This window comes from Alligator sinensis, unplaced genomic scaffold (genome assembly GCF_000455745.1).
Source record: "Alligator sinensis unplaced genomic scaffold, ASM45574v1 scaffold1599_1, whole genome shotgun sequence".
Lineage (NCBI taxonomy): Eukaryota > Metazoa > Chordata > Crocodylia > Alligatoridae > Alligator > Alligator sinensis.
Window position 1 is genome coordinate 62,100 of NW_005842809.1, and position 16,305 is coordinate 78,404.

The 16,305-nt window shown below is 44.8% G+C and overlaps 1 pseudogene; it reads left to right on the forward strand.

Annotated features, from left to right (window-relative positions):
• Positions 1–14,326: 14,326 nt before the first annotated feature.
• LOC112547919 lies at positions 14,327–14,457 on the forward strand (annotated as a pseudogene).
• The last annotated feature ends 1,848 nt before the right edge of the window (positions 14,458–16,305 follow it).

The following is a 16,305-nucleotide window of genomic DNA, read 5'->3' on the forward strand; positions in this document are numbered from 1 at the left end:
TGTGTGTGTGTGTGTGTGTGTGTGTGTGTGTGTGTGTGTGTACCAATAACTTCATGGGGCTGTATGGTGTGTTGTCTGTGTAATAAAACTGCTCCTCGCCTCTCTAACTTCTCTCTCATTTCTCCCTCTCCTGCTTCTGGCTCACTGCCACCTCCAACACCTGTCCTGAGCTGCTCTCTGCCGCCAAACCCCTTGTTTCTTTGCCACTGTCTTATCCCCACTGCCTTTTCTTTTTTCCCTGAGCAACCAGGTTTCTGCCTCAGTTTCTTTCCTGGCTGTCTCCTCCTTGCCACCACTTATCTGTACCTCCCCCCCCCAGCATCTCAGCTGTCTGCCTCAGTTTCCACCCCCAGTCGACCTTAAGTAACCCCAAGCCTCAGTTCCTCAGCCAGCTTCTCTGTAGTCTACCGGTTCTAATCCTGGTTCTGGCAACTTTCACTCCCTACACTTTAACTCTTTCTCACCTGAACCTTCCCCCAGGTACCCCAAACACACACATACACACTGTACCATCCAAGTTAGGTACTTACCTGTGTGTATGTGTAGGTGGGTTGTGTGTGTGTGAACTGGGGTGTGTGTGTATATATATGGCATTGTGTGCATAATATACAAATTAGTCATCTGTGTCTAACTTTTGGGGTGTATAGTGTATGTGCTTGATGTGCTTGAATTGGTGATAGGTATGCATGTGCCTAAGCTGGTTTGGATGTGTATGTGCCTGAGCTGGTAGTGTGTGTGTGTATGCACCCAATTGATTTGTGTGTTTGTATATGTGCAATTGTGTCACACCCTCCTGTCTAACAGCACAATACTGAAATCCTGAGAGTTGGCCTGACCCCACAGGGCAACACTATCCTACAGTAGTTAATTAATTTACTGTGCCCTAATAGGGGTGCATGTATAGATGGTGACACTTTACTGGGAAGCTAATTAGTCAGCTTCAGTAAAGCACATGTGTAGATGCATGCACTGTGCGCCAGTTTTCCTCACTTGTAAAATGGAGATAATGAAACTCACTCCCTCTGTAAACGGCTTTGGGATTTATGGATGAAAAGTGCTGCAAGAGATGGGTGCTACTCTAACATGAATGATACACTGGAAGATTCCAGAGTTGAAAGTTTCAAGAGGATATGAGAACCTGAGGTCTAATTAACTACAATGCTATTTTATATGGATGTACCTTCATTGGAAGAGTCATGAAGGAGATATGGAAGCACCTGTGTTTCCCCAATCAGTTGCACCAAACATAAATCATATCAAATCTTCAGAGCTATATTTCTATTTTAGAAACCTGTGGTTTCTTTTAGAGATGAATGAACATAAGCTTTCAATCATTCCTTTAACTGAACCTTGGGAAAACTATTTTTGCTGAGGAGGCGGGGGCGGGGGATGGAGGTTCGAAAAAGTTCTGCTTGTTTTCCCATGCTCTGCTCTGCCATTATTTTTTCAGGTTTACATCAGTTTGGGGCTTGCAGGCACATCTAGATGCATAAAGAGCAGTTACTATAAAGAGGGTCTCCAGTATAGGGGATTCTAAGCGAATTCAAGTTCTGCAGAAGACCCAGAGGAAACTATTCACATTCCCCTTTTCCTCAAACAAATTCCCTAATTAAATTAAGACAGAATACCTAAAGGCAAGGACAAGGAGGAGAGAAGGAAAGAAAAGGCCAGATGCAGGTGTAGATCATACACAAGACTCAGAGGCAAAAGCAGAATGGTTAAGAGATTTGTCTTAAGACTGAAGGCATTTGCAGCAGTCAGTTTTGCCCTGCTGTGGTGATAGTAAAAAGCAGCATTACCAGTAAATGTGGAACACAGATAGAGACTGGAAAAGTCCCATTTGGGACTGTCATAACTTTCTTGTGAGGGGCCTCCAAACTGGGTTCCTGTGCCACCACAGGTCTGCATAACGTGGCCCCCATTAGACCCACCCTACAGATGTGGGATCCTGTTTCATATAATCACTCTTCTCTGACCTGATTCAAAAATACTTCATCTCTCTGCCACAAGTTTCTCCCATCTGTGCAACTGGATTAATGATCTTTGTGCAATTCTGTAGAGGAATTCGTGGTCTTGCAAATGAAAAAGGCCCAGTGATATTATTAGTCAGTTACTTCCAGCTTGACAAGGGGCAGGAAATACCCAAAGTTTCACAAAAATCTTGGTCTCATGAGTTTGAACCTTTCAAATCAAAGGGCATTTGTACACCTGCTTGTGCCGCAGTGCCAGGCACTTTTAAAAGTGCTCAGCGCTGCAGCATACACATTTATATAAACAGTGAAATGAGCATCAGCACTGAGAAAATGGCGGCAGCACACTTTGGAACTAAAACACATCAAAGGCATTTTAGTTCAAAAGCACACCGCCGCCATTTTCTGCATACTGACACACCTTTCACCATTTATACAACTGCATGAGATGCAGCACAGTACGTATCAGGTCGCATGCAGACCAGAGTCGATTAATCAAGTCCGCTCCAATGCACTGGCTCTCCAGTGCATTGAAGCACAAAGAGGTATGTGTATAAATGACCAAAGAGACCAAGGTAAAGCATCCAAACTTGTAAATGCTTTTTCTAAGAATAACCTGCAAACTTCTTCTATTCCCTCTCTCTCATACAGTATCATGCAAAACAAGCTTGGTTAATCAAATCCTATTTCTGAACTTCTTGTACTTCTCTGTTGTAATCCTTCTGCTAACACAGACTAGAATACAGTTGTAGAATTATAGCAAAGTAAGGTTGGAGGAACCTGAGGAGGTCCTCTAGTCCAGCTCCTCAAGGCAAGATCATCCAAATCCAAACCATCTCATATAACAAGTTTTTGTCTAACCTATTCCTAAAGTTACAAACAACACTGTCATTTAATGACGAGACACATTGTTCAGAAACACCAAGAATACTTTAACATGCCACAGGTAAGGCAGGAGGACAAGGGCATAGTGCCCTGCCATTGCAAGGTGTGCGGGCCGGGATCAGTCCGAGGCCCTCGGGGGCCCACAGCAGGCTGTGGCCAGCAGCCCTGGCACGTGGGTCGGGGAATGCAGGCCGGTGGACTAGAATTAGGCACGGACGCTTAGCGGTTGATTAAAGATTATTTTACTTACACCGTAGATGGTCGCGGTGCAGGCAGGAAAACTTGCTTGAGTTGCAGTTACAGACAGGAAACAAAACAAAACTCGAACCTGCAGGGCACGAGAGCACGTCGCAAGGGGTTTTCAGCGACGGGAAGATGCAAAACATGAGAGTACGTCGCAAGGGGTTTTCGGCGATGGGAAGATAAACCTGTAGGACTCGAACCCGGACAGAGCTCTGGATACACTCACACGAAGTTTGCTAGGCTCCGTGGAACTTGCGCGCAGGGAAGGGGTTTGTCGAGGGATCGTTCGGCGACGGGGAGAGGCCAGAGGTTGATCAGACCCCTATAGCCTTCTTAAGGTACGCGCTGGGTTCGATAGGCTCCGCAGCGCTTAGAATGCTTCACAAGACGTGAAGCCCTCCTTCTCCTTCAGATGGTTGCGGAGTTCTCCCTTGCGGGGTTCTCCTCGGAGTTCTCCAACTTGGGCGGAAACCGCTCAAGCCTCTTATACGGCTAGCAAGCCAATCGCTAGCCGCCACGTGGGAATAATTTAGAACTGGCCAATAGTGGGACACAAATTTGCATGCGGGTGGCGGGAACTCCTTTGCACCATGCATTTCTCTTTGCAAACTGAGAAATGCACCCTGCAAAGAAAGCTCCGAGTGGTGGGAAATAATTTAGCAGTGCCGAAGCACACACAAACAAAATCACACCCTTGGGTTGTGACACAAGGGTTATTAAAACACATTCAAGAGATCCAAGAGGGCCATGACCCCACTACAGAGAAGGGCAAAAACCCCACTACAAACTGTGCTAGTCTTACCATGGAATAAAAATCCCTTCATGATCCCAGATGTGGTGATCTGTCTGACCCTGAGCAGAGTGTCAGATCCTCTAATCAGGAATCTACAGGTTTTAGACCCAGCAGGAGCACTAGCACACCCCAGCCAAAACCTGCAGCCTTAGCTGCTACCAATACCCAGTGCTTCTCCAGAAAGTGTGCGAGTCAGGGGCCACAACAAATAAAACAGTAGTGGGGTCATGGCCCTCTTGAATCTCTTGAGTGTGTATGGATGATCTTGCCTTGAGGAGCTGCTGGACTAGCAGACCTGTAGCAACATGAAAGAAAAAAAAATTCTTTCCTGGCCCTATCTGGCACCCAGCAACACCCAGAAGCAAGAGATTAAAAAAAATATCCACCCTCCACAGCTCTGTAACATGGGGATAGTTGACAGCTCCATATATCAGGTCGCTTCCTTCTTTACTGGCCCTATAGTTCACGGCCTCTCGCCATTAGAAATAAAACCCTCTTGTAACACACAAAATGCGTCATATTTAAAGGCATATATTCTTTGTGTTTTTCTCCAAGATCAAAATTACTGTAATTATTTCTTTTACACAAAAAAATTAATCTTCCCATGTCCTTGTATCCATGAATTCGAATTCATCATTTTCTCTCTCTCATTACATTAGGCGCATGCATAATCTTTCTCCTCCCACAGAGCATCTCAGGAAACACAACCCCTCTCTTCCTCCTCCTCCCTCTCCATCACCCAAAATTAAATCCCAGAATTTTGACATCACTAGCAAAACCACAGAATACACAGAACGGAGCATGCTATGTATGCATTATTTAAACCATGCTCTTATGGTTTATGGCACTAGCTACTTGCTTAGGGCCCCTGTTCCAGTCCATACCTGAGACTAAAAGTTACTTCTTCTTATGAAGTCACCAGTGTTATTTGGAAGGGGGGGGGGGGGGGGGAGGGGGGGGGAAGAGGGACAGTAGTGAGGGAGTGAGCGTTGCATAATTTCACAGCATTTAATCTTTTGTTCTCTTCTAAGTATATAAGGACTTTTTTGGTGGCATTTTATGGCAGTATATTACAGAAAAGTTCATGGCAAGTTCAGAGGAAAGGAATTTTCAAAGAAAATCCAGCACAAAGCATTGTGGGGAACGATATGGAAGGTTGACAAAACAATGATAAACAATGCAAAAAAGAAATAATTAAGTATGTTGAAACACTGCATCAGCATTTAGTGCATTGCTAACTTTTCTTAGGAAAAATGTTTTATTGTGTGCAGTTTCACAGAGAGATCTTAACCCAGGCTATGGAAGCAGAATGCTGCATGTATAATGGCTCTGAAACATAATTTTTTATATATAGAGGGAAAAAAGAAAATGGGCAAATATGTCTGTATGAGATAAGGCTTTCAGAACAAAATATAATACATGGAAATCCTTTCTTGAAGTGCTTTGTGGTCTTAAGGAGGTAGGAAACTTAAAACAGTAGAGTTACAGTAAACACGTAAGTCTAAACAAGGTGTGAAAAATTGGGGTATAGGCAGAAACAAAATGTCAGAAGAAAGCAGCTCAGAGAAGGGAGGAAAGTGATGTCTTACAGAGACGTAGCTAATCTTTTTGCAGCTATTTCAAAACCATTTGAAGACTGAATTGAAAATACAAATAGGAAACCTGTGCCCAGGAGTTTGGAAGAGCCAGCAAGACAATGCAGAATGAACAATGCAGTGTACTTGACTTTCTTACTGGTTCTAATCCCAGTCTGCCTATGAGGAACTGGGCAAATTATGTTCCTTTTGTCCTACTTTCCCTCCTGTAAAATGGGGAGAATATCACTGTATCCATAAGGTTGGTATCCAGGTATTTAGTTACAGTAAATTAAACAAACAGAAATCAATCATTTTTGTCATCTTCCAAATTCTGTCTAAAAACTCCCCTTTGCTTTCATGCCTATAAAAACTTGACAGCTGTCAGGCACCTGGTGTGGTGTGACCACTGCTTACCAAGTTCCCACATATTATCTCATAGTTTTCTTGTACTCCCCGATATGTCTATATCCACCTGTTGTCTCTTGTCTTATATTTAGAACATAAACTCTCTCGGGCAGCACCTAGAACAATGTCTAGGCCCAGGTAGTAGCTCCTAGGTATTACTCCATCCAAATAAAACTAATAAAAATTCTAATATTCTTATTGTTCTGCTGTTATTCCAAGGATTGATATGGGCCATAGTCAGCACAACACAGCAGTAAAATGTGATAAACACAACAAACAGTGTTAACAAGAATTTCTATAAATATCAACCTTAATAATATGTCATTTTTCCCATTGCATTTTTCTTATCGATTTATGATCCCTCTGAAAGGACCTTTTACTTACTGACATAAACCATGTCAGTCTGAAAGAATAAATGATACACATTTACAACTATATAGAGTCAGCTTAGTTATGTTTAGTGTTGTATATGAAACTGCTACCCAGAATAGTCACTGTCTCAAAAGCATTTGATGCAGCGGTGCTGGGTGGTTGGCAGGTGCAGAAAAAAGGACATCTTGGAATATGCTAGACAATATTATAATAAGGATGAATTAAAATTAGCTCTTGGTGTGTATTTTAAACACAACAGGTAGAGCCTCATGCTCTGTTTTGTGGAAAATCGTTTTGGGACCAACAATGAGAATGTTTGTAAAATCCACCTCCTTACATCCTGTCCTTATGACTACAGGCTCAGATACATTATTTGAATCTGAATTGAGAATAAACCAACTTTTATCAACTACAATTCCACTGAAGAATTCCCAAATTCTAAAGTGATCAATTGGTGGGAAAGGGGGCAAGAAAAGGTAAACAAGGACTTTCTTACTATAAAAGCTGACTGGTGTTAGTGTTAGCTTGAGTTTGAAGCCAGCATAGGCCTGGAGGGCTGAAAGGCAAAAATCTACACCCTACCCCATTCCGGGCTTCCCCCTTTCCCTCTGCCCCTCTGGGCTCCCCTGGTTCCCCCTGTCCGTAGGGTTTCCTCCTACCCCTTAGGGTTCCCCGCTGCACCCTGACCCTAGCTTCTCCCACAATCTCCCCCTTACTTGTGCCTGTGCTGTCTGTCCCAGGGAAGCAGGCAGGGAAGGGTTAACCTGCCTGCCCAGCCCCTGCTGCTCTTCTCTGGGTTGAGCCCAGCCTAGAGAGCAGTGGCAGTCAAGCAGGCAGGTTTACCCTTCCCTGCCTGCTCCCCCAGAACAGACAGCATGAGCAGCCATGAACAGGCGAGGGGATGCAGTGAGCAGGAATCTGGGGAGATGGGGCAGTGGGCCCAATCCAGGCCTGTGGGGGGGGGGCAGTATTTACACTAAGGTGTAGCCTAAAGTAGTTATACTTTAGTGAAACATGAGCTGGGTAACACAGATCAGAGATAATTCTGCCTTGGAGTGGCATAATGAGTGCTTAAAATTAGTTCTGGGTGTTATTGTGCAAACAATCCAGAGGTTAAGAGCTCCAGGAGCCTCCCAAAATTACCACGTAACAAGGCCCTAAATGTTCTTAAAAATGCCATATTTTCTCCTTAAGCATGTCTGATTCCATCCTTATGCATAAAACCATATTTTTTTTTGTTGGCTTTTTTTTATAGAGGGGCTCAAGGTATAAGCATTTGACAAATATCCTCTTTCGTGCCCAGTCAACTCCAAACCAAAACTACAGTGGTAATAGGCCATTACAGGCAGATTTCAGTACAACTTCAGTGTAATTACTTGATAATCCATCCCATTGCACAGGCATCCACTTAACAAAATTAGGATTATAGTTAACCAGGCCAAGGATGCAATGAGCACAAAGAGTGAACTATCTCATCTGGTCTGGTCAAGGCCATTATTCTGCCAGGTCAGCAAAGAAACAAACAGGAGGACTTGGTCTGTGGATAAACAGAGGATTCAGTTTCCAGAGAAATCAATCTGGCTTAACAAAAAGACACAAGGCATTGGCAAAGGTAAGAATTTTCTCCCTCAACAAGCAAACCACCATAATAACCAAACAATATTTTTTTTCTGGTTCTTGGAAATGCTTTGATTTTGTTTAAATTGTCTTTTGTTAGAGAGTGGGAAGATACCAATCTAACCACATTACTCATAAAATGACAAGACACTAGGCCTTTGATCACAGGCCTCTGGGTTACCATCTGCCTAGTTTCTGAAACCATCCAAGCCTCAATCATTATATCCTACTCACATATAACAAAGTAGACTGTAGCCTATGAAAGCTCATGCAACTCAGAACAAGTTGGTCTATTATGTGCCACCTTGCCCTGCCTTCTGCCTAGCTTCAGACTAACATGGTAAACTACCTTTCTTGCATCATATCCCAAGCATTAATTGCAAGATATTGGATGATCCCAGAGGTTACTGTATGGTCTAGAATAATCACCGTTGTGGCGCAGTATAATGATATGTGAGCTTTTCAATGCAACTGGATGCTTTAAAATAGTTTTTATTAAAATCGAACCAAAATGTTTTTTTCCAGGAGAGACTGAGTTCTCTCACTGGAGAAATTCACAAGAACACCATTTTCAGGTGGTGAACATTTAGCTGCTTCCCACCCCATTGTAGCTTTTCATACATTTTCATAAACATGACTGCTCTATTTTCAAATGCTCCTTACTAGCCTGGCCCTGCAACATTTACTGACATTGAGCAATTTTATAGTCTTCTTGACTTCCATGTCTTCCATGGGACTATTTTCATGAGAAAGTTGTATTCCATCTGATTACAGATTGCAGAATCTGGCCTTAAGTGTCTAGCTATGTGCTTCCCCCACAATGTATAAAACTTTCCCTCCTTTGAATTAGTGTCAGAGCTGAGCTTTTAATGCATGGCCTTGGTTTGATTTATGAGTACATTCAAGGAATGTGAGGTCACCCAAGTTAGCAAACCAGCTGGCTTCTATGCATCATAATGAAACAGAAAAGCTTAGAACTTGAAATCTAACTGCATCTTTTTTAAAGAATGTATAGAAACAGTTTATTTTTAATTTTATTTGTAAAAGCTACAGAATGAAGCAACTTTTCCAATTCTATAAAATTTAACCCTTTGCTCACAAAAGACCTCCTGAATACAGTGTACCCCTAAGCACTCTTGGAGCAAATACAGATGAGCTAGAGCAGAAATATTTTATGTTATTCTAACTTCTGTCAGCAGACCACCATCTATACTGGGCAACTCATTCTTCTGGTTATCAGCTAAGATACTGGAAATTAACATTTAATACCATATATTCAAGGGGAAGTGGTTCCTTTAAAATAAAATGAACAAAAAAGTCCTGACAGCCTGACTGTCATGAGATGCGATGTTGTTTACAACAGTGAAAGCCCTTTTGCACAATTTACGCAATTTCTATTTTTTTAAATGCTGTCTTCTGTTTGGATTTTGAATACAGGTTTCATTGAGTGTCCACTGCATACTGAAGAGATCAATATGCAGCACACACCTCCAAACCATCATGTGGTTGGAACGTTGTGGGGGGGAAGGAGGGAAACAGTGTTCTAAGGGTTAATAATGTGTAAATTAAGCTAATGTTAAGACAATATCCAGTTTTTGATTAATCAGCCATATTCTATCCCATCCTTTTGAGATGCAGGAAGTGTTTCCTAGACCTGCATTCAGTTGCCTTATTATTCGGTGAGACAGTATACGTTTCGGTGGGCACGTCTACACGCACGATTAATGTGCATGAAAAAACTTCAGAGCATATTGCTCCAAAGTTTATTCATGCTCAGCACATGGAGCCCAGTTGGAGCAGACCAGGCTGGCAGGGGAACCGGGGGGTCAGCCTGCCAGCTCAGGGCTGTTCTGAGAGGGCTTCACATGCTGCAGGGGGCCTGGCTGAGGCACAAAGATGCTTCAGTGCAGGGCTAGCTGGCAGGCAGCCCCCACGCTGAAGCACCTTGGTGTTCCAGCCAGCCTCATCACCATCTACACATGTGCTGCTGCAAACAAAAAAACCCCACCTCAGGGCACTACTTGTTTTTAGCCAGACTGCCCTGTGGTAGCATTTATTAGTCTACTGCAGCTTAAAAGGGTCACGTGTAGACAATGGCATTTTGCTGCAAATCTAATTAAGCAGCTCTGCAGTAAATGTCTCATGTAGACATACCCAGTGAAGCCTAAAAAAAGGATGGGTAGAGGAGAAAAGGGAACTTGAACAGAATGCAAATGGTATTTTAAAACAGTAGATGCATTTTTCATAGGCCTAATGTGCCAAATCTTGTGGTTAATTAAGAATCTCATGTTAGTGTTTTATTTAAAGCTTCAGCTCCTGGAATTTTGTTGTTATTTGAGAATCTCAGCTTTTATGTAAAAAAAAATGTAAGCCTTGTATTCCCAGAGATACTGTATTTACTTGAATATAAAATGACCTCAAATATAAGATGACCTCCAATAATTACATTTTAAATATGGAAAATGGCTACATTTGCTATAATTCCCTAAGTGTAAAATCTAATTATCAGGTGTCTTGAATATGTCTCCCAATGCTACAGCAGAGAAGATAGTGAGAGGAGGGGCAGGTGGCCCCCTTGCCCTCTATCCCCCAACATTTCTTCCCCCTGAAGTCTTTCTGTTCCTTCTTACTGTCATATCCTGCTTAGGCTCTGTTCCCTCCCCAAACACAACATGGAACAAGAGAGTGCTGTGGGTCTGACTCTAGCCCCAGACTGCAGCAATTACCTTGTTAGTTTGAAATGTGAAGAACTAATGAACACTGACTTTCAAATAAAGATATCCATTATAATGTGCCTCTTTGGCAAGCAGAGGGGGGACAGGAGACTGCTGTGTGTCTAACTCTTTTGGTCATCACTTATACATAGTACAAACTGTGCATGATATTAGTCCATAGCCAAAAGACTCATGACTTATCACATAGTTCATTGAGCTGGGCCAAAGCAGAGTCAAAAGCATTTCAAGCCACGGTGTCCCCACAGCCCAATACTACTTAGTATGTGTGTACACTCCAGATACCCTTCACAAAGGATCCATGTACTAATTAGTCCCCCACTCAGTACTAGTACCTGGTGTTCTTGTCATAAGTCACAGGACCTTCCAAATCATATATGCAAATGAGGCACAGGACTCCCCAGTCCGTCTACATTCCATAGAGGATGAAGCAACACTAACCTAATACAACGCTCAGCCTAATACAAAAGGCTGAGAAAAGGGGCACCAGAGCCTCTCAGCTACACAGAAGCTTGGTGATGTTTACCAGACATTTAAGGCTCACAAAGAAACAGGAATCAGTGGAAATGGGAAAGAAAGGCACTGCTAGGTAGGCCATGGGACTGAAGAGGAAGTTGAAATATATTTTATGTAGTGGTTCATCATGACTTTAAAAACTGTTGGCACTGAGGGGGAATGAGCACAATGGGCACTATATTTTGTTCAGACGGGATGCACTAACCTATCCTTGAAGCAGGGTCTCAGCAGAGCTCTTATCCATCACCTTACTGGCACCATCTAGGGTGCAAGTTTCCAAACACTTTGCATCTCAACTTTGGCAGTTGTATATGCTCTTCCTGAGTTCTTTGAATCAGTATGGGGCCAGAGCACACACTAAGTTAGTAGATTCCAGCCTTAACAACATCATGAGGACCATTATCGGATGCCTTATGCCAGGGGTTTCATAGTTTCATAGTTTTAGGGTCGGAAGGGACCTAATAGATCTTCTAGCCCGACCCCCCGCCAGGGCGGGAGAACAACAAAAGAACCCTAAACAAAAAACGGGACTCAAATGAGTCCAGCCAGGTAGGTATCCAGCCTCTTCTTAAAGATCCCCAGGGTAGGGGCCAGCACCACCTCCCTTGGAAGTTGGTTCCAGCTCCTAGCCGCCCTAACTGTGAAGTAGTTTTTTTGGATGTCCAATCTGTACCTCCTCTCCATCAACTTGTGCCCATTACTCCTTGTTATGCCAGCGGGGGCTAGGGGAAACAGCGTCTCCCCCAAACCCTTCTGGTTCCCCCTAGTGAGTTTATAGACGGTCACCAGGTCCCCCCTCAGCCTTCTCTTGTGGAGGCTGAATAGGTTCAGGTCCCGCAGTCTCTCACTGTAGGGTCTGCCCTGTTGTCCCCGGATCATGCGGGTGGCCCTCCTCTGGACCCTCTCCATGTTGTCCACATCCCTCCTGAAATGGGGCGCACAGAACTGGACACAATACTCCAGCTGCGGCCTGACCAGCGTCGCATAGAGGGGGAGGATCACCTCCCTGGCTCTACTCGAGATGCACCTGTGGATGCACGACAAGGTCCGGTTAGCCCTGCCAACCATGACCTCGCATTGTCGGCCCATGTTCATCTTGGAGTCAATAATGACACCAAGATCCCTTTCCGCCTCCGTGCTCTCAAGTAGGGAGTTCCCCATCGTATAAGTGTGCTGCTGGTTCCTACTAGCAGCAACCTGCTACTTTTCAACTACTACTTTTCTACTTTTCAACCTTTTTTTAGTAACTGTACCCCCGGTGGCCGGACGTGGGGGGCGGGAAGGGGGGCATGGCTGGACGCAGAGCGGCAGCAGTGCTGGGTGGTGGGAAGTAGCAGCAGCCACCACATGCGAGCTTCCCCCCCGCACCACATCCAGCCGGCCAAGCGGTGCCCTAGACATCACTGTGACCATCGAGGACAACAAGCGTGTTGTGATGGTAGATGTCACCATCACCTTTGAGAACCAGCAGCAAGCCTCGTGGAGGCTGTGGCGGGCCAGTAGGGGGCACTCCTGCATTGAGCCACCCACCTCACTGCGCCTGACCACCTTCCAGGCTCCGAGTGCCTCCCTGGGGGCACCTCATGTCTGGCTGAACCCCTTCCTGGAGCACACCCACTAGCCTGGAGGTAACACTGCCTCCACCCAGGGATGGGCTTAATTCTGGCTCTGTGTACCCTGGGAAACACAGGCCTAGTAGCCCTTGAGGGTATTTGATTCACTTCAAGAACCTGGGATGATTCCCTCAGTCAGAAGCACAAGAAGTGGTCTCCCTTAGTCAGCCCAACCAAGGGGACCCCAAGGCCATAATCTAGACCCACTCCCAATAAGTCTCTCACGCTAGGTACAAAGGAGAACTATATTGGTTACAAGGGGTAGGGTTGGAATAGGGTACAGGATAGAACAATATCAGAGAAATACCATAGAGCAAACTGGCATGGCTGGCTAGCCTTTGATCATGCATCTGAGTTACTGCAAGCTATATATCTAGCTGGATCTCAGGTAGCTTACTCACAAGTATCATCCAGAGGCAGGTAGAGATCCCCTCTGGAGGCAGGCAGTTCCTTGATCATGAGTTTTGAGAGAGAGAGCAAGTTTCAGACGGTATCATGACTGCTGCCCCTCCTCCTGGGCAATCCTTAACTTATATGGCCCTTATGACCTCATTTACCTGGTCCAATGGAGGCCAGCACCTGTTGGCTGTCAGCCAACCAATTTGAAATGCACCACTAGTTGCTGGGCAGACTGGCAGTTCCTAGCTCCCCAGGGAGCCCAAGCCCCTCACTCAGGTATGTGATGCTAGTCACATAGGCAGAGGGAGCAGGTTTCCCCCCTCCCTCAGGAATGTATCCAGCTCAGGTTACCCTATCTGAAGAGATAGGGTAAGGTGTGTACCCTCTGCAGGGCCCATCTTAACCAAATTGTCACAGAGCAGAGTTTTTTGGGAGAAACAGAGGTGGCCTTCTGCTACAGAGGCCCATGAAAAGAAGTGTGAACAATACCAGCCACTGGCAGACATCCTGAGGAGCTGGGGATACAATGTGATGATCGAGGCACTGATCATCAGGGCATCTGAATATGGGACCCCAGCAACAAGAGTGTCCTGTGCACCGGCCACATATCACACTACCACACCAAGCTGATGCAGCACTTCATGGTGTCCAATACCATCCACTAGTCCAGGGACATCTACATGGAGTACATCATGGGACAGCACCAGTATGTGGACCCCACCTGCCAACCAGAAGCGACACAGAGGGGACCGCCTAATCAGCCCCTGATGATACACCTAAAGGATTCAAAGGACTTTTCTAAATCCTGGACTCTTAACTAACTCCATAACTGTATCCTGCATCTCTCTTATAACAATGTGTGTGCCTACAAACCACCTCTCTATTCAAATGTGGTATTGTTGTGTGAGGTCTCTTGTATATTTTTTGCTATGTAAGTACCGAGCCCTCCCTTCCCTCCCTTTCACCCCTGGGCTTAGTTGGCTGTATGATTCTTATACAACTTAGCTACGTTCACACCCCTACCCCCAACTTCTACTATGTAGCCCCTCGCTCGGGTCCTCTGTATTTCCTTATGCCTTAAAAATGTTTTGTCTTGTACTTAAGCATTTTTAGCACCAAGATAAGGGTATCAGGACTGGTGCAGGCCTGGTATTACAGTACTTTCAGGCCTGGTGCCAGTTCCCTGTGCAGGGAACACTCACCCATTTTTTAAGGCCCACAAAAAAAAAAAGTCTCACCAGCATTTTTAGCACCAGGAGAGGGTGTTGGAGCTTGTTCCTGCCTCTCCAAGTGCCAGCCTGGTATTGCAGTACCTCCAGGCCTGGTGCTCATTTTTTTCCTGGGGAAACAACTCCTCCCCTCCCCAACCCCCACTTTTTTTAAGGGCTACACAAAAAAAGGTTCCCATCAGCATCTTGGCTTTTTGGCTAAGAACACCTGATCGGCAGAGAGCCTGATGATCAATGCCTTAAGGGTAGAGAAAGAAATCAATGGAGGGTTGGGATAGAAGGAGTGGAGGAGGGAAATCCAAATCCCAAAACAATGGCAGTGCTGCCTGATAGCCAGGAGGTAGAAAGAGAAATAAGGAGCAGAAATTAAGGTTTGGAGACCGAGGGAGTAGATAAAGACGGAAAAGTGGACCAAAAAGAAGACAGTGAAGGTGAAGGTAGGAGCAACAGCAGACAGTAACAGCGGCAGCAGCAAAGAAGGCGATGGTGACAGAGACAAAACCACAGGGACGACAGTAGCAGAAGAGAGTGGGAGATAGAATAGGATCAGCTGGAGAAGAATAATCAAGAGCATGACGAAAGTTCAGCCCACTGGGAGTGGCACTAGAAGTGGAAGGAAGAAACCTGGCAGACAGCAGAATTGGGGGTGGAGCAAGGAAAAGAGCCAAAGCAACAGATAGGGAAAAGGAAGAGAGTGCAGAGACAGAAAAATCAAGAAAAAGAAACTTGATAAAGATGGAGGCAAGTGAGAGAGCAGCTTCCTGCTATTAACCAATGGGACTCTTCAGCCTGGAAAAGCGCAAGCTCAGGGGCGATCTGGTGGCCACCTATAAGTTTATTAGGGGTGTTCACCAGGATCTGGCAGACATCTGTTCACTAGAGCACCCCAAGGGATGACAAGATCGAATGGTCACAAACTACTCTGCGACTGTTTCAGGCTGGACATAAGGAAGAACTTCTTTATTGTCCGAGCCCCCAAGATTTGGAATAGACAGCCCCCAGACATGGTTCAAGCACCCACTTTGAATGCCTTCAAGACACTTTTGGATGTTTATCTTGCTGAGATCCTATAATCCCTGCTGACTTCCTGCCCCTGGGCAGGGGGCTGGACTCAATGTCTATGAAATCTATGATCTGTCCTGGGCTCCATCCCAGAGTTGAGTGCAGGGGGTGGGAAGTGGTAGGGAGGCAGGAAAACAGAAGCCTTTCTAGCTCCAAAAGCAGTCAGGCAGCTTGCAAGAGCAACAGGCATGTGAAGGAGGTGGGGGGGGGCACCCAATATGAGCAGCAGCACAGTACAGCAGCACAATTTCACTGAATATACCTTCAAGTAATGCCAGAAGTGTCTTTACAATGAAAAGATGGAAACAGGTTGAGCCAATGTTAAATTAAATAAAGGCAGACATAATCGGCCTACAAGAATGTGCTATACCAGGACAGAGGGATTATACATATTTTTAGAAGAGATGGAGATGGAACCAACTTGGTGGCCAGGGACAAATGCGAATAAAGTGGCTGGAGTGGCAATACTATTCAAGAATCCAGAGGTGAAAGCAAAGCAGGTGGAAAACACCATCACAGGCAGAGTGCAGTGAATGATAATATCAGTCAGGGGAACAGAATTAGAAATTTTCAACATGTATGCACCACTAAAGCAAGAGGGGAAGAAGGCTCAGCTTAGAAAGCCACCAGTTTACATGGTCAGAGGGAGGCCACAGATAATAACAGGGGACTTCAGTTGCATAATAGAAGCGGGTAACAGAATAAAGGAGGAGGCAGAACTTTGGACAGTTTATCCAGATTGTTAACAAATATAATTAAAGAAGAGTCACTAAGAGATGTGTGGTCAGGGGAGAAAGTTTTCACTAGAAATGACCCCAATGTAAAAAAAACAATAAGAATTGATTTTATGTTTGTATTAAAAGAAACAGACATAAGGAAGAAAGAAAGCATC